Consider the following 26,038-nt stretch of genomic DNA (forward strand, 5'->3'; position numbering starts at 1 on the left):
TCCAGAGCCTTTTTTACGGAGAGGCTAAGAAAATAGCTGTGCCTATACAGGGCACCTAGTTTTTGATGGGTTTTTTGATGTTGCTGTTGATGTGAAGGTCAAAAGATAATCTATCGTCAATGGTGGCACGTAGCAATTTGGTACTGGGGATGACTTCAATGGTGGTATTATTTTGGGAATGAATGGAGAATAGTGACTTGTCAACAGTGTTGGATTTTGTGGGGCTAAATAATAAATGTTTTGTTTTATTGGGGTTGAGAGCAAGAATGTTTTGGGACATCCACATTTTGGTTGAATTAAATACTTCTTGGGTGAGATGCTGTGGTACAGGGGCAGATTTAGCAGAGAAGATAATAGTTTAGTCATCTGCATATTGGATGACAGTACTGTGGGTGAGAGAGGAATGAAAGTTATTGACAAATATGCTGAATCAGAAGGGTCCCAGTATTGAGCCTTGGTGGACACCTGTATTGGTGGTTAAGAAAGGAGAGGAAGAGTGTTGCCATTTAGCACATTGCTGCCTATTACTGAGATAATTAGTAAACCAATGTAGGGTAGGAGGGGATAGTCTGAGATTAGAGAGTTTAGTAAGCAGGATGGAGTGGGAGATAGTGTTGAAAGCCTTTGATGAATCCAGGAAGAGCGCTGATACTAGGGTATAAGCATCTTATGCTCTATTTACTGTATTGAGGAAGGAAATGAGGGCAGTGTTAGTACGCTGACTGAGCCTAAAGCCATGTTGAGTGGGGGAGAGGATTTGGTGTTGGGTCAGGTGACTGAGTAGTTGAATGTGAATACATTTTACAAGTATTTTGGAGATTGGGGAGATGATGGCAATAAGACAGAAGTTTGAGATGTCAGAGTTGTTGCTGCCTTTATGAAGAGGAAGGATAAAGGATTTTTTTCCAGATATTAGGTATATAGGACTCCTGAATGGACCTGTTAAGGAGAATGCTGATAGGATATGCAATGGAGGATGCTGAGAGTTGCAAGTATTCTGCAGGTAAGTTATCAATGTCATTGGCGCAGGGTTTAAGTTTGTGAATAAGTTTTTTAATGGTGGAGGTGGGTATGGGTGTTAGAGTGAAAGTGTCTAGAGAATTAGAAGAGGGGTGTACAGATGGAGTTCCTGCTGGGTTAGTTATTATAGTTGGGAAGGTGGTAGTAAGTTTTTTGATGGTGTTGATGAAGTATGTGTTGAAGATGGAGGCTATCTCAGAGGGTGTTTTTTCTGGATTTGGACATGGGCTGTTTTTAGTTCCAGGGTGGAGAAGGGAGTTGATTGTTTCTCAGAAGTTTTGGGGGTTTAATCTATGTTGGTCTTGGATAGCCTGGAAGTATTCTTTTTTTTGTTTGTTTTTGGCAACTAGGTGTTTAACCTGATTGCAGAGTTGTTTGTAAAGAATGAGGCTGGGTACTGATTTCTTTTTTGCTAGGCTTTCCAGGCTTTGTCCCTTGAGGACATAACTTGCTTTGTGGACTTTGTCAGCCATATGGCATGTTTTGCCTTGATCCTTTTTAACCGGAGTGGAGCAAGGCTATTTATGATTCTAAGAAATGTAGAATTGAAAAAATCTACAGCTTCATTCAGAGGGAGAAATTTTAGTGGGCTCCAATTGGTGTTCTGTAGGATGTCACTAAAGTTGTTTGGTGAAAAATGGGATAGCTCTCTGCTGTATCTATATTGGTGTACATTTGGTATGGAGGTGGGCTTACATATTATGAATGCTGGAGAGTGATCACTAATGCTATTTGAGAGAGTCCCTGAGGTGGTGATTTTTTCTGGGTCAGAAACCAAGATCCAATCGAAGATTGAGCTTTTGTTTTTTTTTGAAGTTAGGTTTAGCAATATCAGAGACTAGCTGAGTGTAGATATGAAGGTTAATTTCTGTAGAGGGGTTGTTATTGGAAATATATAGCCAATTAATTTTGACATCTCCTAGGATGATTGTTTCATTATTTATATTGTTGGTTGTCCAGAGAAGAATTTCTTAAAGAATAGAAGTGTTATTGCCTGGGGGAATGTATACGACTATGATGCAAAGGGTTTTGCAATCATTACGTTTTAGGAAGGTGACAAGTAGCTCTGCAGTTGAGAAGTGGGGGATTGGTTTCTAATATGGGATTACCAAAAGGGTACAAAACGCAACAAGTAAACTTGTAAATAATGATACCAAGGCTTCTGCATTCACGATGTGACTTTTAATAACCAAGACTTATGGACAAAATAATAACACAAAGCTATATGTAGCAGCGAGGCACAAACATAAAAATTCAAAACACACTAAGCGCTTTCACCCAACTAATCCGTGGGTTTTTTCAGAGTGAATTCACATATAAAATCACAATTCCTTTTAAAATTGATCTCATTATACATTCTCCAATCAGAGTTCAAACTATCTTTAACTCATACATAATGTATTACATTGTAATTAGTTAAGATACACGCCTCCTAACTTGTATAAGCTCAGCCTATTAATTTATAAATTTGTTTTTAAATTGTTACAAAAATATATACTAATATATTCTGAACTAATACTTAATAACAATATTCTATCAAAAATACTTGTTATAAAAATATTATTAAAAAATATTAAAAATGTTAATAAATACTTATTCTACCAACCACTAGAAATATAAAAAGATAGAAAAACATTTATAATGTGTTTAAAATAAAACACAATAGGATATATAAAAATATATATAAAAATATATATAAAAATATATATAAAACACATTAAATAACACCTATAGTTCCTCTCAATAATTTCTCAAATTCAAACTAGTCAAATAATATAGGATTTATATTTAAGAATACTGAAATAGATATATATTCGTTAATGCCTGGCAGATTACATGCATTCAACATAAGTTGCCATAGGCATTCTTTTACCTCCAACAGGTTTTTAACATCACCTCCTTTATCCATGTTGTATGGTATTCTGTCGATAACAAAGAAAATAAATCTTTTAAAATCCAGACATCTCGTACTATGTACATATAAAGAATTAGTTGTTTTTTTTTGTTTTTCATGTCCCTAATGTGTTCCGTGATATGGTTCCTTAACTTTCTAATGGTTTTACCTACGTAAAATGCTTGACATGATAAACATGCAGCTAGGTAAACAACCATTTTGGTATTGCAATTAAGAAATCCAGGACATTTTATGGATCTGTTATAGTTATTTATCATTACATAGGGACCATCATTCACAAATTTACATGTTCTACAAAATCCACATTTGCTCATTTTTGAATTGTTATATGTTTGTGTTTTGTTGTTATTTTCAAAATACTCTTTGAAATTTCTTCCTCTGCTATATGTAACACATGGTGAATCCCCTATAATTCTTAATACTTCCAATTTATTGCTAAACACAGTTGTCCATACATCCGTCAATGTGTTAACTATAGCATCTGAAGACCCATTAAATGGTATTATGAAAGCATCCCTTTTATTTTGTTTACTAGATGACTCTTTTCTGATATTGTAATCAAATTTCAATATAGGTTTAAATGTACAGTTCCTTTTCAACAACATTTCTGTCTTTAAATTTGTTAACAATTGCACAGGGTAACCCCAGTCAATGAACATCCTGATAAGTTTGTCTATCTCACTTTTAAAATTGTTGTCATCACTAATAATATGGGACAGCCTAACCATCTGTCCCTTCACTAAATTCTTTTTCTGGAAATACGGGTGACAACTGTTATAGTGTAAAAAGGAATTTGAGTATGTCTTTTCCTAAATATATTGGATCCAATTCCTTTTTCACTTAGATCAAGCAATATATCTAGATATTCACATTTATTCCTGTTTATAGGTTGTGTAAACCTTAAAAATGAACTAGTACTATTAAGATATGTTAAAAACTCTGTGATTTCTTCCTCTTTTCCATTCCAGAAAATAAGAATGTCATCCAAAAACCTCAAATATAGAGTAATATTACACCAGAACTTGGAGGTGAAGATTTGCTGCATTTCCCATTGTGCCAATACTAAATTGGCATAAATGGGTGCACATTTGGCCCCCATAGCCACTCCTGATTTTTGTTTATAAAATTCCCCTTCAATAGTAAAATAATTGTTTGTTAATACCATCTCCATAATCTCAGCTATCACTTTGCTCTCTTCTACCTTCATATCGCTATAGTTCAATATACTGGCTTGAAACATTGCTAATCCTAAATCATGCGGTATTACAGAAAATAGATCGATAACATCAATTGTTAACATAATAGTATCATTACATATAAGTGTCTCATGTTCCTTAATCACATTCAAACAATGCCATGAATCTTTTACAATGTGTGGCAACTTAAGTAATATTTTCTTACACTTCACATCAATATAATGGGCTATAGCCTCCAGTTTTGACCCCTTTACAGAAACTATAGGTCTAAATGGAGGGTTGGCAATGTTCTTATGTACTTTCAGTATTCCAAATATATTTGGTGTAGTTGGAAATTCTACCGTCAGATAGTCGTATTGTTCCTTGTCAATACTACCTTCCATAAGTAACTCATATAATTGCCAATCCACCTTTGTATATGTCCTACACATTTCAAATTTTGACACTTTCTCATATATATCATTATTACTCAGCATATTGTACATTTTGCTTAAGTAATCAGTTTTCATCATGACTACTACCCCCCCCTCCCTTGTTTGGCTTCATAACTCTATATTGATCTGAATTTGTCAGCTCCTTTAAACAAAACCTTTCTGCTGTTGTCAAATTGTCATTTGTTCTAATAGGGTTATCTATAGCCCTTCTAATACCAACATCACATAACATTTCAAATAGATGTATAATTGGATTGTGTGGTGGTATAAATGTACTGCTTCTCTTCAACTTTAAACAATCAATGTCCGGTTCAATCACCTTGTTGCTGTTCCCAGAAAAAAACATTTTAAGATTTAACATTCTTATGTACAGTTTTAAGTTAATCATTACCTTCCCTATATCTAGTTTGAAATTTGGGACAAAAGTGAACCCTTTTTTAAAAAGCGTAATATATTCATCCCCAATTTCTTTTTCTGAATAGTGTGAATCCCCCGTTTTTAATAATCGTACAACTTAGTTCCTGCGTACCTAATGTATTACTCAGTATTTCACTGGAATTGATATTTGGTTCTATAACATCTTCTAAATTTGATGTAACAAGAAAAAAACTTTCATTTAACATACATATGGCCTGATTATTGTCTTTTAAATTCACGTCACATCCCTCCATAACACTCATACTGTCACTCTGTAATTCAATACATTCATTGTGGACTGCTTTGTTAATTGAGACTTTATCAGAATTCAATAATAAGAATGTGTTCTGTTTCTTGTTGTGTCCCTGGTTAAATTTTGGTATTGATATTGACCCTGGTTCCGGTCGCGTAAATGCTCCGTCCTCCTTAGAGTTGGTTCCTCTAAAAAAGCTCTATCCTTATACAAATTGTTAATACCTTGATTAATATTAGGAGCAATATTGTCACCCTGCCCTGTCTCTTTCCTTTTATATTCACTATATTCAGTGAAATCATTGTTTTCAATATTTCTCGATTCATGCAGCCCCACTTCCCTTACAACATTGTGTATACTCTGTTTAAATTCTTTAAAATGTGAATACGCTTTGTTGTGAAAATAATTGTTGGTGTCTCTCTGAATTTTATTGTTTTTTTATTTCTAAACCTTTGTTAACGATCCTATCCATGTCAGTAATAATAGTATCTAAGCGATGTTTGTTAAATTAAAACAATAAATCTTCACATATACTTTTATCCAAGGTTAACAAATTTTCGTTAAGCTTACTTAACTTAATGTTATTGTACTTTATAATTAGTTTCACCAATTCCATGCCAGTCTTGTCATATAATAGCAATAATTCTTTAAATAAATCACTGTCTTGCTCAAAGCCAAAGGGCAATTTAAAAATACGAAGACCCTTTGGTACTTGTTTCAGTTCAAATGATCTCTCCAAATAAACATTGTCCATTTGTAAAGATTTGTATTTTTTCAGTACCTTTTCAAAGTCCTGAAATTGTTGGTTCAAGGTGCCCATGTCTCTGTTATTTTTAACCACAGTCGTGAAACTCGGTGCTGATAGTAATTCCTTAATAACCATGGGACCAAACGCTCGATTAACAATGGTTCTCTCACCATCTTTTTCACCCCTAGCGTTCGTAGTGGTGTTCGGAGGCTGGACTTCCTGTCTTGTTAGTTCCTTGTCTTGACTGACATGCTCCTTCTCCAATAGAACCCCTCGAACCATGGCTAGCTGACGGATCATTGTCTAGTTCCTCAGGAGTAGAATGCAATGTGTAAATTTGTTCTTCTGTCTCTGTAAGCATTATATCTCCATTGTTCAATTAAATATTGTTCATGTTTTGAGCACTCGAACCAGACTCTTGTAAAAATGCTATGAGGCATTGAGTTATGTGTAATTGCTGCTGTAATAAATGCTCCGTCTTGTATAGTCCACCGAAAACAGCAGATGCCTTGTTGTTAGAACTAATGTACAAAACGCAACAAGTAAACTTGTAAATAATGATACCAAGGCTTCTGGATTCATGATGTGACTTTTAATAACCAAGACTTATGGACAAAATAATAACACAAAGCTATATGTAGCAGCGAGGCACAAAAGTAAAAATTCAAAACACACTTTATAAACAAACAAATTAAACAAATTTATAAATTAATAGGCTGAGCTTATACAAGTTAGGTGGCGTGTATCTTAACTAATTACAATGTAATACATTATGTATGAGTTAAAGATCGTTTGAACTCTGATTGGAGAATGTATAATGAGATCAATTTTAAAAAGAATTGTGATTTTATATGTGAATTCACTCTGAAGAAACCCACGGATTAGTTGGGTGAAAGCGCTTAGTGTGTTTTGAATTTTTACGTTTGTGCCTTGCTGCTACATATAGCTTCGTGTTATTATTTTGTCCATAAGTCTTGGTTATTAAAAGTCACATCGTGAATGCAGAAGCCTTGGTATCATTATTTACAAGTTTACTTGTTGCATTTTGTACATTAGTTCTAACTACAAGGCATCTGCTGTTTTTGGTGGGCTATATAAGATGGAGCATTTATTACAGCAGCAATTACACATAACTCAACGCCTCATAGCATTTTTACAAGAGTCTGGTTCGAGTGCTCAAAACACGAACAATATTTTATTGAACAATGGAGATATATCGCTTACAGAGACAGAGGAACAAATTTACATGTTGCATTCTACTCCTGGGGAACTAGACAATGATCCATCAGCTAGCCATGGTTCAAGGGGTTCTATTGGAGGAGGAGCGTGTCAGTCAAGACAAGGAAGTAACAGACAGGAAGTCCAGCCTCCGCAGACCACTACAAACGCTAGGGGCGAGAAAAATGGTGAGAGAACCATTGTTAATCGAGCGTTTGGTCCCATGGGTATTAAGGAATTACTATCAGCACCGAGTTTCGTGACTGTGGTTAAAAATAACAGAGACATGGGCACCTTGAACCAACAATTTCAGGACTTTGAAAAGGTACTGAAAAAATACAAATCTTTACAAATGGACAATGTTTATTTGGAGAGATCACTTGAACTGAAACAAGTACCAAAGGGTCTTCGTATTTTTAAATTGCCCATTGGCTTTGAGCAAGACAGTGATTTATTTAAAGAATTATTGCTATTATATGACAAGACTGGTATGGAATTGATGAAACTAATTATAAAGAACAATAACATTAAGTTAAGTAAGCTTAACGAAAATTTGTTAACCTTGGATAAAAGTATAAGTGAAGATTTATTGTTTGAATTTAACAAACATCGCTTAGATACTATTATTACTGACATGGATAGGTTTGTTAACAAAGGTTTAGAAATAAAAAACAATAAAATTCAGAGAGACACCAACGATTATTTTCACAACAAAGCGTATTCGCATTTTAAAGAATTTAAACAGAGTATACGCAATGTTGTAAGGGAAGTGGGGCTGCATGAATTGAGAAATATTGAAAACAATGATTTCACTGAATATAGTGAATATAAAAGGAAAGAGACAGGGCAGGGTGACAATATTGCTCCTAATATTAAACAAGGTATTAACAATTTGTATAAGGATAGAGTTTTTTTTAGAGAAACCAACTCTAAGTAGGTCGGAGCGTTTACATGACCAGGGTCAATATCAATACCAAAAATTAACCAGGGACACAACAAGAAACAGAACGCGTTCTTATTATTGAATTCTGATAAAGTCTCAATTAACAAAGCAGTCCACAATGGATGTATTGAATTACAGAGTGACAGTATGAGTGTTATGGAGGGATGTGACGTGAATTTAGAAGACAATAATCAGGCCATATGTATGTTAAATGAAAGTTTTTTTCTTGTTACATCAAATCTAGAAGATGTTTTAGAACCAAATATCAATTCCAGTGAAATACTGAATAATACATTAGGTACGCAGGAACTAAGTTGTACGATTATTAAAAACGGGGGATTCACAGTATTCAGAAAAAGAAATTGGGGATGAATATATTATGCTTTTTAAAAAAGGGTTCACTTTTCTCCCAAATTTCAAACTAGATATAGGGTAGGCAATGATTAACTTAATACTGTACATAAGAATGTTAAATCTTAAAATGTTTTTTTCTGGGAACAGCAACAAGGAGATTGAACCGGACATTGATTGTTTAAAGTTGAAGAGAAGCAGTACATTTATACCCCCACACAATCCAGTTATACATCTATTTGAAATGTTATGTGATGTTGGTATTAGAAGGGCAATAGATAACCCTATTGAACAATTGACAATTTGACAACAGCGGAAAGGTTTTGTTTAAAGGAGCTGACAAATTCAGATCAATATAGCGTTATGAAGCCAGACAAGGGAGGGGGGGTAGTAGTCATGATGAAAACTGATTACTTAAGCAAAATGTACAATATGCTGAGTAATAATGATATATATGAGAAAGTGTCAAAATTTGAAATGTGTAAGGCATATACAAAGGTGGATTGGCAATTATATGAGTTACTTATGGAAGGTAGTATTGACAAGGAACAATACGACTATCTGACAGTAGAATTTCCAACTACTCCAAATATATTTGGAATACCGAAAGTACATAAGAACATTGCCAACCCTCCATTTAGACCTATACTTTCTGCAAAGGGGTCATAACTGGAGGCTATAGCACATTATATTGATGTGAAGTGTAAGAAAATATTACTTAAGTTGCCACACATTCTAAAAGATTCATGGCATTGTTTGAATGTGATTAAGGAACATGAGACACTTATAAGTAATGATACTATTATGTTAACAATTGATGTTATCGATCTATTTTCTGTAATACCGAATGAGTGAGGATTAGCAGTGTTTCAAGCCAGTATATTGAACTATAGTGATATGAAGGTAGAAGAGAGCAAAGTGATAGCTGAGATGATGGAGATGGTATTAACAAACAATTATTTTACTATTGAAGGGGAATTTTATAAACAAAAATCAGGAGTGGCTATGGGGGGCAAATGTGCACCCATTTATGCCAATATAGTATTGGCACAATGGGAAATGCAGCAAATCTTCACCTCCAAGTTCTGGTGTAATATTACTCTATATTTGAGGTTTTTGGATGGCATTCTTATTTTCTGGAATGGGAAAAAGGAAGAAATCACAGAGTTTTTTAACATATCTTGATAGTACTAGTTCATTTTTAAGGTTTACACATCATATAAACAGGAATAAATGTGAATATCTAGATATATTGCTTGATCTAAGTGAAAAAGGAATTGGATCCAATATATTTAGGAAAAAGATGTACTCAAATTCCTTTTTACACTATAACAGTTGTCACCCGTATTTCCAGAAAAAGAATTTAGTGAAGGGACAGATGGTTAGGCTGTCCCATATTATTAGTGATGACAACAATTTTAAAAGTGAGATAGACAAACTTATCAGGATGTGCATTGACAGGGGCTACCCTGTGCAATTGTTAACAAATTTAAAGAAAGAAATGTTGTTGAAAAGGAACTGTACATTTAAACCTATATTGAAATTTGGTTACAATATCAGAAAAGAGTCTTCTAGTAAACAAAATAAAAGGGATGCTTTCATAATACCATTTAATGGGTCTTCAGATGCTATAGTTAACACATTGATGGATGTATGGACAACTGTGTTTAGCAATAAATTGGAAGTATTAAGAATTATAGGGGATTCACCATGTGTTACATATAGCAGAGGAAGAAATTTCAAAGAGTATTTTGAAAATAACAACAAAACACAAACATATAACAATTCAAAAATGATCAAATGTGGATTTTGTAGAACATGTAAATTTGTGATTGATGGTCCCTATGTAATGATAAATAACTATAACAGATCCATAAAATGTCCTGGATTTGTTAATTGCAATACCAAAATGGTTGTTTACCTAGCTGCATGTTTATCATGTCAATCATTTTACATAGGTAAAACCATTAGAAAGTTAAGGAACCGTATTACGGAACACATTAGGGACATGAAAAACAAAAAAAAACAACTAATTCTTTATATGTACATAGTATGAGATGTCTGGATTTTAAAAGATTTATTTTCTTTGTTATCGACAGAATACCATACAACATGGATAAAGGAGGTGATGTTAAAAACTTGTTGGAGGTAAAAGAATGCCTATGGCCACTTAGGTTGAATGCATGTAATCTGCCAGGCATTAACGAATATATATCTATTTCAGTATTCTTAAATATAAATCCTATATTATTTGACTAGTTTGAATTTGGGAAATTATTGAGAGGAACTATAGGTGTTATTTAATGTGTTTTATATATATTTTTATATATATTTATATATATATTTTTATATATCCTATTGTGTTTTATTTTAAACACATTATAAATGTTTTTCTTTTTATATTTCTAGTGGTTGGTAGAATAAGTATTTATTAACATTTTTAATATTTTTTAATAATATTTTTATAACAAGTATTTTTGATATATTGTTATTAAGTATTAGTTCAGAATATATTAGTATATATGTTTGTGACATAATTTAAAAACAAATTTATAAATTAATAGGCTGAGCTTATACAAGTTAGGAGGCGTGTATCTTAACTAATTACAATGTAATACATTATGTATGAGTTAAAGATAGTTTGAACTCTGATTGGAGAATGCATAATGAGATCAATTTTAAAAGGAATTGTGTTTTTATATGTGAATTCACTCTGAAGAAACCCTTGGATTAGTTGGGTGAAAGCACTTAGTGTGTTTTGAATTTTTACGTTTGTGCCTCGCTGCTACATATAGCTTCATGTTATTATTTTGTCCATAAGTCTTGGTTATTAAAAGTCACTTAGTGAATGCAGAAGCCTTGGTATCATTTATTACCATAAGGGTGTTTGGGAATAATAAGGTGATGCTACCTTTTTTTGTGCAGTCTATCAGCTCTGAGGCAAGAATAGTTTGGGGGAAGAAATTCAGATTCTTTGATGTATGGTTTTAGCCAAGTTTCAGTGATAGCAGTAAAGTCTGGATTATGTTGGTTTAGCCATACATGCAGTTGAGGAATTTTGTTTCTAATGCTTTGGAGATTAATTGTGGTAAAATTTAGGGATTGTGTGGAGTTAGGGAAACTATAAGGGGAAGAAGAGCCAGGCTTAGGATGTATGTCACCGCAAAGGACTAGTTTATTGAGAACATAGAAGTAGGTGGATGGTAGCTTCTTTATTTAGTAATGGAAGTGTTTGAAGTTATGGTTGCATGGAAGGTTGTAGAGTGGAGGAGGGTGATGAGTTTCTTTTGTAATATTAATTCTGAGCTATATAGAGAGGAACATATGGCTGAGTAACTTGGGGAAGTGTGTGTGATTGGGTAGATGTTGAGGGAGATGGGGCAGGTGGTATGTTATTTGTGTGAAAGGAAGATAGTCTTAGAAGAAGGGAGAGGTAGATAGTAAATGTAAGAAGAAAGAAGTTGAATATAAGAGGCATAACTATGTGATATTGTGCTTAAAGAAGGTATAGTTGAGAATGGTGGTGTATTGAAGGAAAGGCAAATATATGACTAGGGTTATTGGGTTATGAGGAGGGGCAGTTGTATGGGTTGAAGGTGTGGTTAAGGAAGGGAGTGGAGTGTGGGAGGTGAACAGATTAAGTGTAGGAAGAGAGGAGAGGTAGATTGTGGAGATAAGTAGGAATGGGTGTGTCTGTGATGTTAGGTGTGGTAGGTGGGAGGAGTGTGGAGGGAGAGGTCTGTGATTGGATGATAGGTGGCGAGGTGGGGTCAGGCTAACTATAAGTGTAATTGAAGTGGGGGTGGCTAGTGTATGGTTGTAGGGTAGGGGAGCAAAGTGAGCCTGAGTGTAGCGAGGGTGAAAGGAGCATGTTTGCCCAGCTGGAAGAGGCAAGCCTGCCAAAAAAACTATCAGTCAGGTTCCACACAGGAAACTAAATAACAGGTAAGCTGTACTGTAGTTGGATGACAGAGAAAAACTGTTGAGGTGGAAAAAAAACAGAAAGTAAGTGGGGAGACTACAGTCCTGTATGGATATGGAGTTCAGTAAATGTAAGAGATGGGAGAAAGAATGAGTTTCTTTTAAGTTTGTTTTTGCCAATCTAGTATTAGTTTGTAGCACTTGAAAGGGAGATTAAACAGAGCAAACAGTTTATTACTGGGTGTCTACTGCCATCTAGTGGCTTGTAAGTGAAAGAAAACACCATGATTGAGTCTATTGAAGGCCGTAATTTTTTTTTTCAATAATATTTTTTATTGTTTTTCTTTTTTTTTTTTATTCATTACAAAACATTTGCCCAAAAGGTATACAATTGATGTTCTAACAGAAATTCTATCAATATTCTTACAACATATTTACATTATTTACATGAATGCTTCCATACTCTCTCTTAAAAGTAAAAAAATAAAGGCTATTTTCTCCAGGGTTAGTATCTTGGAAAAGTGTAGTTTCTATTATTGTTATGTTTTGTATTGTGTATACTGAAGAGGTAGTTCAGGTTCTATGTTTTATGCCAGTATAATATTGAAAATTTGTTCCCATGTTTTCAAGTTGTCGGGCTTTTTGTTTTGTTTATTTAATATGTATTTGTGGGCTAAGATGTGTTTTATCGCTAAGGTCCTAAAGTTTTCCCATGAGGTTTTAGATGAGGTCAGCCAGTTAGTAGCTATGTAAAGTTTCATTAGCATAAAAATATTGATTAGGATGATAATTTGTGTTTTAGATAGGTTATTTGGGGGATATGTAATACCATAAATTCCCAAGTAAGCATTGTTGTTTGATATCCCATCTTTTGGAGTTGTACTTTCAGTGAGTTCCAATGTTTATATATACATTTACAGCTCCAGAACATATGCAAAAGGTCAGCAGTTTCATCTTTGCAATATGGGCTCTTTGAAGAATTTGTAGGGTTAAATTTATGCAAGCTAAGGCATGTGTAGTTGGCATCATTGTATATCATGAGTTGGGTAAATGATAACTTTTTGTAGGGAAATGGATTTTATCGTTAAATTAATTGCATGTGCTATTTTGTTTTCTTCCACCAGTGGCAATTTTTCTTTCCAGTATTTAGCTAAGAGTAGCTGATTTTGATATCTGATGTCTTTTAGCAATTTGTATGAGCATGTTATAAATTTGGTGTTTTGTAAAAGGGCTTGCCATAGTGATATACATTTCATTAATTCCTCTTTAATGATGGTTAGATTTTTAAAGTAATTTGTAGATATTTCTTTAATCTGCCTCAAGATCAATAGATATGATTTGGGAAGACCCAGTTGCTGTCTTAATTCATGAGCCGAACAATTTACGTATGGATATATATCTTGTAATGATAAGTTTATTATAAGTGGGAATCTTTTCAGGTCTATTAGCTGGTTATCAATTTTAAAGTTAGGATTTTTGTGGAAGAGTTGTAGAATCATCATGTATTGAAAGAGATTTACTGATCTAAAGAGATTTTGCGTTAATGTTATATAATTTTTAATGGGCTCCATTATATTATATGTTTTAGTGTTATCTCTGTTTAAAAAAGGGCAATGATTTGGGATTAATATTCAGATTCTTAATATATTTAAAACATATCTTTAACCAGTGTGGGGACCAATTATTGCTTTGTGTATCGTAGGTTGCAATTCTTAAAGTTCTATTGGCATTTATGATTAAGTAATAAATCTCAAAATTAGGTAGATCTAGTCCACCTTTGCTTTTCGGGGTCATCAATTTATCATAAGATATTCTACTTTTGTTTGGTTCCCAAATAAATTTAGCGAATTCAGTGTGTATTTGTTTAAAAAATTCTTGGGTATTAGCAACTGTGCAGACCTGAAAATGTATAATAGTCTAGACAAGACATTCATTTTAATCATCAAAACTTTTGCTAGTAGTGGTAATTTCACATTTTTCCACCTTTTTAGATCGGCTAAAATGTGTTCCCAATTTTGTTTAATATTATTGAGATAAAAATCTTTATTATCTGTAGAGAATGTAATTCCTAAGTATTTGACCTTTTCTTCAGTTTTTAATTGGCCTATCAATGGTAAAAGTGAGAAAGGTTTTGGAGTTCTTAAAGGAAATATGTTGGTTTTATTAAGGTTTATTTTATAGTTTGATATTAATGCAAAGTCTTCAATGACAGATATTATTTTTTTGGTGTCTGAGATAGGTGTTGTACAATATATGTTGTGGTCATCTGCGAAAGCTGATAAGGCGATTTTGGTACCATAAATTACTGGGGCATTATGATATATCTTTTGTTTGATATATAGGAATAGGGGTTCTAGATATATGTTAAATAATAGGGGAGATAGAGGGCATCCTTGTCGGGTACCATTTCTGATTTGAATTCTTTTGGAACATGTTTTATTTGTATATAATGTTGTATAAGGGTTATTGTATAATGTTTGTAAAGTTAGAATACATTTTTGGGGTATATTAAAGTAGGGTAAGATCTGAAATAAAAATGTTATATTAACTCTATCAAAGGCCTTTTGTGCATCTATAATGAGTGCGTACATGTTTAGATTCTTTTGGTTAGAAATTGAAATTAATGTATGTAGTGTTAAAGTATTATCACTGGTTTGTCTAGAAGTTAAAAAACCACACTGTTCATTGGATATAATTATGTTTGATATTTTCTTCAGTCTACTAGCCAGAATAGATGTCAGAATTTTAGTATCAATATTTAGAAGGGATATAGATCTGTAGTTATCCGGGTTCTGAGGATCTGACTTTTCTTTGGGTATAAAAATTGTTTTGGATGCATTAAAGTATATATCATTAATTGTATTATTTATTATATAATGTAATATGTGCGATAGAATTTGAGCAATAAAACAGTAGAATGTTTTATAAAATTCTGCTGTAAGGCCATCTGGGCCAGGAGCTTTATGTGTTTTTAATTTTTTAATTGTAGTTGTTATTTCTTCAATGGATATTGGTTTTATTTGGTCTTTTTGTAGTTCCTCATCAATTTTCGGAAAGTTAAGTTTTTGTAGGAAGTCACAATTATTTTCATTTGTGGATAAGTTTTTTTGTTCTCCATAGACTTGTGAGTATATCATTTCGAATGTGTTAATGATATCCTCAGTTCTCGTAAAGGTTTTGTTTTTATAGCATATTTCATGAATTTGGGAGGGTGTTTTAGACTGGTTAATAATTCTTGCTAATGCTCGTGACAGAGTTTGTATATGATTCGCATATTTTGCAAGTATTTTAGTTTCTTGAAATGATAATCTATTATTTTGGATTAAGAAAAGTTATTTCTGACATTTCAATAGTTCTGATTCAGTTTGTGTGTTATGATTTTTCATTAAATCCTGGTCTAATGATTTGATTTTAACCTCTAATAGCTGTTCTTCTCTGAGTTGGATTTTTTTATAATAAGAAGCTTTTTGGATGAAGATACCTCTTATCTGGGCCTTAGTTGCCGCCCATTCAATATCCGGTGGGTGTTGCTGTTTTACTATCTTGACTAATGAGGTTTTAAGTATGTCCTGTATTTCCTGAACTATTTCCTTTTTATTTAAGAGGTTGGGGTTTAAGGACCAGTTATATCCCCTATATGGTGTGTTGGTTCTAGAATCCTTGAAAATGTTTAATGTAATTTTAGAATGATCTGATAGGTAGCGGGCATGGATATATACTGTAGGATCAAGACTGATTAGTGCTTCTGAAATTAGAAAGAAGTCTATTCTTGGCCACATTTTATGACAGTTGGAGTAAAACGTAAAGTCATTTGAGGTATGAGTTTTGTTACCATATTTAAAGGGATCATATAACCTAAAGTCATATTTAAGTTCGCTTAATGTTAACACTGCTTGGTTATTACATGATCTTTGTGTGCTTGATTTATCCTGTTTAGGGTTTTGATAAGCATTCCAGTCCCCTCCTATGATTATGTAATGATTATTGTATTTATTTAAGATAGGATATAATGAAACGAAGAAGGAATGTTGATTATAACAAGGTGCATATATATTGAGAAGTATAATGGGCTTATCATAAAGGGCAGTTGAAAATATCACATAGCACCATCTACCTTCTTTATCTGTTTTGGATTCTATAATTTTGTCTTGATATTGGTCCTTAATGATAATCGCAACTCCAGCACTATTGGTCTTGCCTTCAGAGGCTATTATTTCTCTTATCCATTTTTTCTTTTTTATTTCTGACCATTGCTCAATGGTTAAATGAGTTTCTTGGAGTAGTATAAAACACGTCTTAGCCTGCAGAAATAGATGAAGAAACAGTTTCCTTTTTTTTATGCTTTGAAGCCCTTTAATATTCCATGAATCTATTTCCCACATTCATATAGCTTTATTTTGTATAGGTAATCTTGAAATATGAGTAGATATTTTGGATTATGTCGATTTCTTATCAAAGGTATGTTATGAAAGCATTCTCTAATTCCCGTCCCTTCCCAGTGCCTACCCACTAATACCCTGGACCAGGAAATTAACAGGACCTGACAATAACTTGTATTTGTGTTTTTCTGTATCAATGGTAAATATATGCCTTGTATATTAGCATATGAGAGGTAAAAGAAACATGATGGTCCTAAATAACCTATAATTATTTGTACAAAGCCTATCCCACTCATTCACTAGCAAACACTGCTTTGAGACCAACACCTCTTCTTGTTAGATTTATTTATATGATGTCAAAGTTTGAGCAATCATAAGCACCAGTTCTGATTATAACTAAAGACAGTAGACATCCATTTACACAACTTAACATAAATGCTATTTAAGAGAATGATACCTATATCTTCTTTTCTCAATTTAGTTTAATAACTATGTACATAAAATATGTAACTTCCTTATCTAGCCTTAGTTTGTGCGTAGTCCCACCACTTCCTCTAGGCCCATTTTTTTCTTTGTGATTGTAACTTAAGTCACTTGTAGGTATTGGTCAAATTATTAGTTTCAAGTGAATCCCAACTTCTAGAACTACCCTTTTTACCATTTTTGCCCTGTGATTTTAAGTTCTTAGGTAGGTAGCATTATATTAAAGAGGATTTGAGGCAATTTCTCTCTATCCAAGTAAATGTCATTCAACATATATTAGATTTGGTAAAAGCTTCCTGAATCCTGGAGAAAACAATGTAAATATTTAGCAGTTCCGGCTTATGTAAGTAAATAAACATAAACACCAGTATTTAGGCATTCAGATGGTTACCAAATCTAGAAGCTACACAACTACTAGTTAGTAGTCCGTTATCTGATACAATAAACTACATTAACACCTTTTCCATCAAGCTTGTTGGGCCATGTTGAATGAGTTAACAAAGGTGTAACCTATGCATGCTACTTTACCAACTCAGGCCAATGCAACATTAAAGTTGTGAAGATATGTGATATATATTTAGGTTTATGAATCCTCTGAATTGAAGCTTTACAATAATGCTAATTGTATGCTTATGTCAATTGGATTTGTAATAGTAAAGAAGGTAAATGCTCACCGGTTGTCTAATATTTTTTGATGTATGCATAATAGATAGAATTAAAAATATTTAGCTCTTATGATTATGTATTCTGGGTTTGTATAGTTGCTTAACTGTAGTTTGTTGCATTAATATATAGTGTTTTGATATCTGATTGCATTCCAAATGTTTCATTTTCACAAATCTTCTGTATAATTTGTATGTGTATATAAATATTTGTAGATGTTTAAACTTATTAATTAAAGTTTAATTACAGTTTATGGGGCAATGAGGTTGACAATTCACATTATATTACATGTGTTTGGTGTTTTTTGTAACTATACATTACTTATTTTACTTTTCTTCTTTTTTTTTTTTTTACAGTTCCTTTTAGGCTTCCCTTCGAGCTTCCATCCAGCTAAGCCGATTGCTTAGCTTCGCGAAGGGGGACTCATATTGCGATCGGACTTCCAGATGCGCCACATCTTCAAAGCGACTTCTAAGGCTTCAAACCCACTTTCGGTTCCTCTCGTGGGAAAGCCAGCATGGCATGAAGGATGCAGACTTCCTGTTTAAGTTTTCGCGCTTTGTAGAGTCAGGAAAAGGGTCTTGCCAGACCACAATACGGCCTAGTGCAGGGTAGATACCAGATATAAGAAAAAAATAGGTCCTCGGCTGTTGGTGGAGGATGAATCTGACCTCGGAGTTCAGTTGACTGCAACGGGAGTTAAATCTAGTTCTCTGAAGCTGGAATGGATTTAAACACTGACATGAAGGTAAGCTTTCCTTCTTTCTTGTTAGAAACTGAATATTTCACCCCATTGACTGAAAATATTAAGGTATTTGGGTACTTCATTTGGAATTTTTGTTGTTTTTCAATCAGAAATCTGCAATAAGGTGATAGAAGCTGTCCGGCTTGCCTAATTTGTAGAGGCAGGTCTTGGGCCAGGGATATTCTGTTGTTGTTTCATATTAATGATCCCCCATTTTTCTTTACAGTTAATAATATTTTATTCACATCTTGAAAGTTGAGGAGTTTGGCGTAGACAGGTCTTGGACTATTTGATGCTTGAGATTCTCTTAGAGCTCTATGAGCTCTTTCTATTGTTATTTGATGTGCAGCTTTTGGGTCTTTGAGTAGAGTTGTAAGTATTTGTATGATAGATGGGATCAGATCATTGTGTTGTATATTTTCCGGCATGCCTCTGATGATTATATTATTTCTTCTAGACCTTGCCTCAAGATCAATGATTTTAGCTTGCATATTTTGAATGTCTGTTTCATGTGAGTCAGATTTTTTGGTAAGCAGGGCTATTTTATCTTCATTCTCTATGATTTTAGCTTCAGATTTATCCATTCTTTCCATAATTTGATTGAAGGAAGTTCCAAAGGATTGCACCTGAGTAGATAATTCTTTTATAGCTTCTGGGATAGGTAGTAAGGCTGCTTTAATATCTTCCAGGTTTGCCATTTGATCCATTTTATTTTTATTTCCAGGTTTTCTGGACTCTTGTTGTTTTGTTATTTTCTGCCTTTTGGAGTTTAAATCTTTCTCAGGTGACATAAGCTCTGAACGTTTAGTTTTTGTTGTTGTAGTCTCCATAGCTTTATCATCTTTTGTCATTTTGTAAAGGCACAGGTAAAAGTAAAAACTTCTGGTATATATTCAGATGAATATGAGGGAAGTTTTCTGAGCACATGGCTTCTTTCTTTGAGACTTACTACAGGTCCAGGTAATCTGTTGTAATCTTGATAGATTTGCTAGTAATTTAGGTTCAGGTATCTTTTCTGTGTTTCTGGATAATAAGTAGAGTTGTTGGATCAGCAGATTGTTATTAAATAAGTCCTGGTATATCCTCTAGGTTGAGTTTTTCTCTGAGTATTTGAGGGGCTGCAGGTTAACACTGCTTACAGAACGACGGCCATCTTTGTCTCCATCAAGACCGTATATTATGAATGGGAGACACAATGGGGGATAGGGACATCCTCAGGTTCGCAAGTGTGCAAGCCACTATTTACACCAAAACAACTGCACTAAGTAACAGCTTTATGCTGTACATTGTCACCTACACTGTGAGAGTAGTGGAAGGATCTTCCTAGGAGTCCAGTCGAGGGTTAACAGCTCGCGGTGGAGCTACATCAGAACTGTAGGATGAATTAGATATGGGAGGGCAGTCGGAGTAAATGGCATACTTCTGAGCTGAAAAATAAAAGAGAGTGGTGAAATAACTACAAAGCAATGAAAAAGACATATAAGAAAGCTACTGTGGGATGAAAGGACTTAGCAAGGTGTTTTACAGAGGGAAAAAGGAGGCTGGAGGGAAAGGCCCTAGTAGGTAACATTACCTTATCAGTAGTGTGTTGAGAATTGGAGAAATAAGCATGGTAGTCAGAGGAGAGACAGAGGGAGTGAAGTCGAGAAATTAGGATTGGAAAAGGTGCCTGTGAGAACAGATTTGGGGAGAAGGCAAAAAAGAAATAGACATGGAAGTAGATTGCATGGTTAAACAGCAGGAGTATAGTAGAGAAAATAAAAACTACAGTATAAGGTTACATTCAGGCAATAGTCCACATGGCTCAAATTAAATTTCTTGTAAAGAGTCAGTATTAGTGGGAAAAAGGTAAAAAACATTTACATCACAAATGGTAAAAACATTTACACTACAAAAGGTAAAAACATTTACACTAGGTTGTTCGGGTCTTATTAGCATAAAACTTAACAGACTGTTCCAGGGCTAGGGTGTATCATACATATTAGTAAATAATATAACAATTTTAAGTTAAATTCAGGCTATAGCTCACATTGCTCAATGTAATTACCATGCAATAGCTCATAATAATGGGAAACAGTAAACACAGTTGCAGTAGGTAATGTGAGATGTATAGCACTGACTAACAGTCAGGATATCGCTAACAGTACAGCTCTAAATCAAGCACAAAACAGTTCATGAACAGTCTTTGCCACTGGTATAACAAAAGTATGCTCAGCTAAGCTTTCTATATAACCATAGACAAAGGTCCTCAACAAGTATCACAGTAAACAAGCGTATATCACACATTGCTTATGAGGAGTGTATATTTGTTAGAACTTTTACATTTTCACTAAATACAGCCAAATACCATCAAATCTCTACTTATTGGCAAGCACACTGTGCAGAGGTCTGAGGGAGATGTCTTGGGACAAAAGGTAGATTTAAAAATTGTGCAGCAAGCATGGACTACTAATTATAGAGTTTGGTTTGGAAAGGAAAAAAAAAGGGGGGAGGGTACAGCACATGCTCCGGGAGGGGGGATTTTTTTTCCTAGCACAAAGTCCCACCCAGCTGGAAGAAGCAAGAGTGCCAAAAAACTACCAGTCTGGTTCCACACAGGAAACTAGATAACAGATAATCCATACTGTAGTTGAATGAGAGACAAAAACTGTAGAGGGGGATGAAACAGAAAGTAAGCAGGGAGGCTACACTCCTGTATGGATACAGAGTTCAGTAAATGTAAGAGACAGGAGAAAGGATGTGTTTCTTTTAAGTTTGTTTTTGCCAATCTAGTATTAGTTTGTAGTACTTGAAATGGAGATTAAACAGGACAGACAGCTTATTACTGTATGTCTACTGCCATCTAGTGGCTTGTGAGGGAAAGAAAACACTGTGTTTGAGACTATCGACGACCGGAAAATTGTGAATGGGAGTCAGAGCAGGGGGTAGGAATGTTCTCAGGTCGGCAAGTGTGCAAACCACAATTTACACCAAAAGAACTGCACTAACTAACAACTTTAAGCTATACGTTGTCACCTACACTGTGAGAGTAGTGGAAGACTCTTCCTAGGAGTCTGGTCAAGTGTTAACAGCTCGCTGTGGGTAGGATGAATTAGATATGGGAGGGCAGTAAGAGTAAATGACATACTTCTGAGACTGTGGAATTAGTGGAAGTCTCTTCCTAGGAGTCCAGTTGAGGGTTAACAGCTTGTGGTGGAGCCAAGGCAGAACTGTAGGATGAATTAGATATGGCAAAGCAGTTGGAGTAAATGGCATAGTTCTGAGATTGTGGGAGTAATGGAAGGGTCTTCATAGGAGTCTGGTCAAGGGTTAACAGCTTGCGGTGGAGCCAAGGTAGAACTGTAGGATGAATTAGATATGGGAGGGCAGTTGGAGTAAATTGTGTACTTTTGAGACTGTCGGAGTCATGGAAGGCTCTTCCTAGGAGTCCGGTCGAAGGTTAACAGCTCCCAGTGGAGTCAAGGCAGAACTGTAGGATGAATTAGATATGGGAGGGCAGTCAGTGTAAATGGCATACTTCTGAGTGGTAAGCACACTGCGCGGAGGTCCAAGGGAGATGTCTTGGGGAAAAAAGGAAGATTTTACAAGACTGCAGGTTAACTTATAGTGGATGACATCAGCAGGGCAGGTTGGAGAGAAGATGTTGGGAGACCTGTATGAAATGGTTGTATAGGCATATGGAAGTAGAAAATACTGTCAATCCATGGAATTGGAGCAGTAACTCTAGGGTACACACTTCTGCTCTTCTGTCTAGATGCACACACACACACACACACACACACACACACACACACACACACACACACACACACACACACACACACACAGAGTTGACAACAATGAGAACAGAACTCCTATTTAGCCAAGTACACAGACTACAGAACTCAATACTTTATACAAGCTCCACAGCACAAATATGACTTTTACAAGACTGCAAGTCAACTTATAGTGGATGACAACAGCAGGGCATGTTGGAGAGAAAATGTTGGGAATCCTGCATCGGTTCATAGCTTCATAGGTTCATAGGAGATTACTAGCCTAATGTCCCTAAGGTATTTACATGTCTAACCATGTAAAAACACAAGTACCCTTACTGAGCATAGTTAGATGGCCATTGTTAGCAGATCAATTTTGTGATCAGCACCGAGTGGCCTTGTCCATGAAGGACATAGGTTCCACCTGAGGGATAAATTTACAATCACCCATCCAGTTTCAAAGTTGCTCTTGAATAGGTTTAATGAGGAGCACTGCTTCACATGCAGTGGACACCTATTACAAATGAGAGGCAATAGCTGGGAGATATATCTATCTCCCCAGTATGTTCTATTTATGTCACAGACTATGTTGAGATCGCTGGAATGAATTATTCTTGTCCAATTTGATTTACAGATAACCAGCATTTCTAGTAGGGCAGGGTCTGAGATTGCTCTGTAGGCCAGGCATAGGTCATCTGTCAGCAGCTTACATGATACTGAGTACAGTGACAGATCTTTCAGTCTTTCCATGTATGCCATGTTTTGGAGGTGCTGGATTCCCCTGGTCACAAGCTTCTGTGTTTCTGCAGTTGCTGCAGGTGTCTGGTGAGGTACATATAGAAGGAAGCATTGTTCTCTATTAGTGGTCTGACAAGGGTAGAGTACAGCAGAGCTTTGACCTTCCTATTCTTGAACATGATGGTCGTAATTGTGAGGTGCACAATGTAGAATGTGTGTCTCACCACTAAGGACTCATAGTGATTAAAGTGTAGATTGCTATCAACATGTGTGCTCATGTCTTGCAACACTGTGTTTGTGCTTAGAGGGTTGCTATGTATATCATAATTAGCAGGGGTACTTCATTGCCAAAGGTAGCAATGAGGCTTTTTTGGCTTTAAGGTTTAGTCCATAAGTTTGGCAGCAATCGTTTGTCTTTGTCAACCCCTTCTGTAATATGTTAACATCATTGGGGGACTCTATATGACTCCATCCAGTTTACAGTCATCTGCAAAGTCAGTAAGCCTCAGGCCATCTACATTTCCCTGGGCTTCAGAGAAATAGATTCCAAACAGTTGAGCACCCAGCATAGATCCTTGTGGTATTTCACTGTTAAGTGGTCTAATGGTGGAGGTGCAGTCCCCAACTTTTACAGTGTGTGTTCTGTCAGTGAACCATTTTGCTATTCATCTAGTAATGCATGGGTTAATTCCCAGATGGGTTATTTTCCCACTGATACCTGAATGGGAGAAAGTGTCAAAGGCCTTGGATGACTCATCATAGGTGGTATGTCGTTATCCCTCATTCAAGTCTTCAGGGTCCGTATCAAAGAAATCTACTAGATCTGCCTTGACAAAACCAAAATGGGTCGGGTGAAGTGTGTTGAAGGTCTCCTATGTCCTAATGGATAAGGTCCATGTTGATTCTGTCCCTAGCCTTGCAGATTATGCTTTTTAGGCGTATGGCTCAATAGTTGTGGTTCTGCATGTTGCCTGATTGATGTGCATTGTATATCACACATTTGATATTAATGTCTGTAGTGTAGGTGATATATGTATGGAAAAAGTATTGAGATGCCAGGGTTGCAGTGCTTGGGGGGTGTCAACACATGGCTGTATTGCAAATTTGTGATGTATTGTTAAATAGGGTCTTCAGTTTGGTATGTTTCCACGTGTAAGTTCATGTTATAGACAGGAAAAGGACAGTAAACAGCAGTAATACATAAAAATATTTACCTTTCCATAGTGTGACAAGCAGCAGTTTTGCGCAACAAGTTGTCAAAGTGTTTGCGCATGACAGATACACATTTCCAATACTTTCCATGTTTGCTCGTAATTAAGCAGTGTGCAAATGTGAGCTGCATTGCAAAACATTTGAGAGTTAGTACTGAGTCTATGAAACACATCTGCTGCTTAACCAACTTTGTGGCAGCAGGTTTAAATGCATTGACACATTTCTTTTTGAGCCCAGGCAATATTGGGTTTGAATCCAAGTATATCCAATACTTTAAAGACTTTTAAATAAACATTAATAATGCAATGACATGAATTCTTTATAGGTGCACAATGTGAAACTCTGTGCAAACATAGATCCCAAAAAATGAAGAGATCCATTGTTTTTCTGCTGCTTATGTGCATTGTGTCACTCTATTTTTGACCAGATTAAAGGTGTTAAAATGGGGTAGATGTGGAAAGTGGTGAACTGGAGAGCAAATAGGGGGAAGAACATAGGGAAAGCAGTGCAGGAATGTGGTGGAGGGAGGGAGGAAAGAACCATAGATATCCATTTAATTAGCAGTGTAAACATCAAATAGGTGCAGAATATTAAGTGAATTTGGACTGTCACCTCTACAAAGAGGGATGACAATAACATAATCATAGTATATAGCCAATTGGATCAAATCAGGTATGTCAAGAAGACACATGTGTGAAATAGACAGCTATGTATGGCACAATTTTTTTTTGGGACAGGTGCCCATTTTTTTAATTCAGTAAGAGTGGACTGTTGGGAAAGGGACATTGGTATGTCTGGGTCATGTAAGTTGAGTAGGTGAGGAAGCAATTGCAAACATACAAGACAAACAATAGAAAAGACTGGAAAAATGATCGACACAAAAGGTTGGGGGACATTATCATGCTTGAAGACAGTGAAAATTGAGTCATCACCCACTGGACTGTCATTACTGTCACCTTACTTTGCTGGTGGCTGGAGTACTTGACATCCCTCTTTCTCCTATGAACCACGAAGGAGAGCAACCTCTCTATCCAGCGTAGGTGTACACCAATGGTGCAGTGCACAACTCTATGCCTTATCCTTGGCAATTTGCTGCTGGTGATGAAGCCACTATCTCTGCCACTGCTGCCAGAGGGTACCACTGCTTCAGCTTCTGGGGCAGAACTACCTGACGGTGCAGGCAGTGCTGCCAGGTTGGCTCCCAGATGTGCTGGAGCTGGTGGAGTAGGGGCAGTCTGATCCACTGATGCTGGCCTACCTCTGTGTGCTGTGTAGCATTTGTTGATGCGGGACACATGGATAACATGGAAACATTTTGACAACACATAATAGAAAATAAAAACAAAAAGCTAAGGGTTAGGGTGAGAGGAAAAAGAGATAAATTTAGTATCATCACATCTGACATACACTGTATTAATGCAATTATACAACTCTTTAATATGAAGTATTATAGTTAAATACATGTCCTAAAGATACACACTATACTACAGATTGCAGAAAGTAATCCTTGAAATGTGCATATATTGCATATATGCATGTTCCAGTTATACAGATTACAGTTTACAGCAGGTCATCTGTGCCACTGGAATAGTGTCTATAATTTAATATAAATATTATTGAAGAAATATCAGTATTGTATAGTTGTGA

This window comes from Protopterus annectens, chromosome 10.part0 (assembly GCF_019279795.1).
Source record: "Protopterus annectens isolate FY-2018-M chromosome 10.part0, PAN1.0, whole genome shotgun sequence".
Classification (NCBI taxonomy): domain Eukaryota; kingdom Metazoa; phylum Chordata; order Ceratodontiformes; family Protopteridae; genus Protopterus; species Protopterus annectens.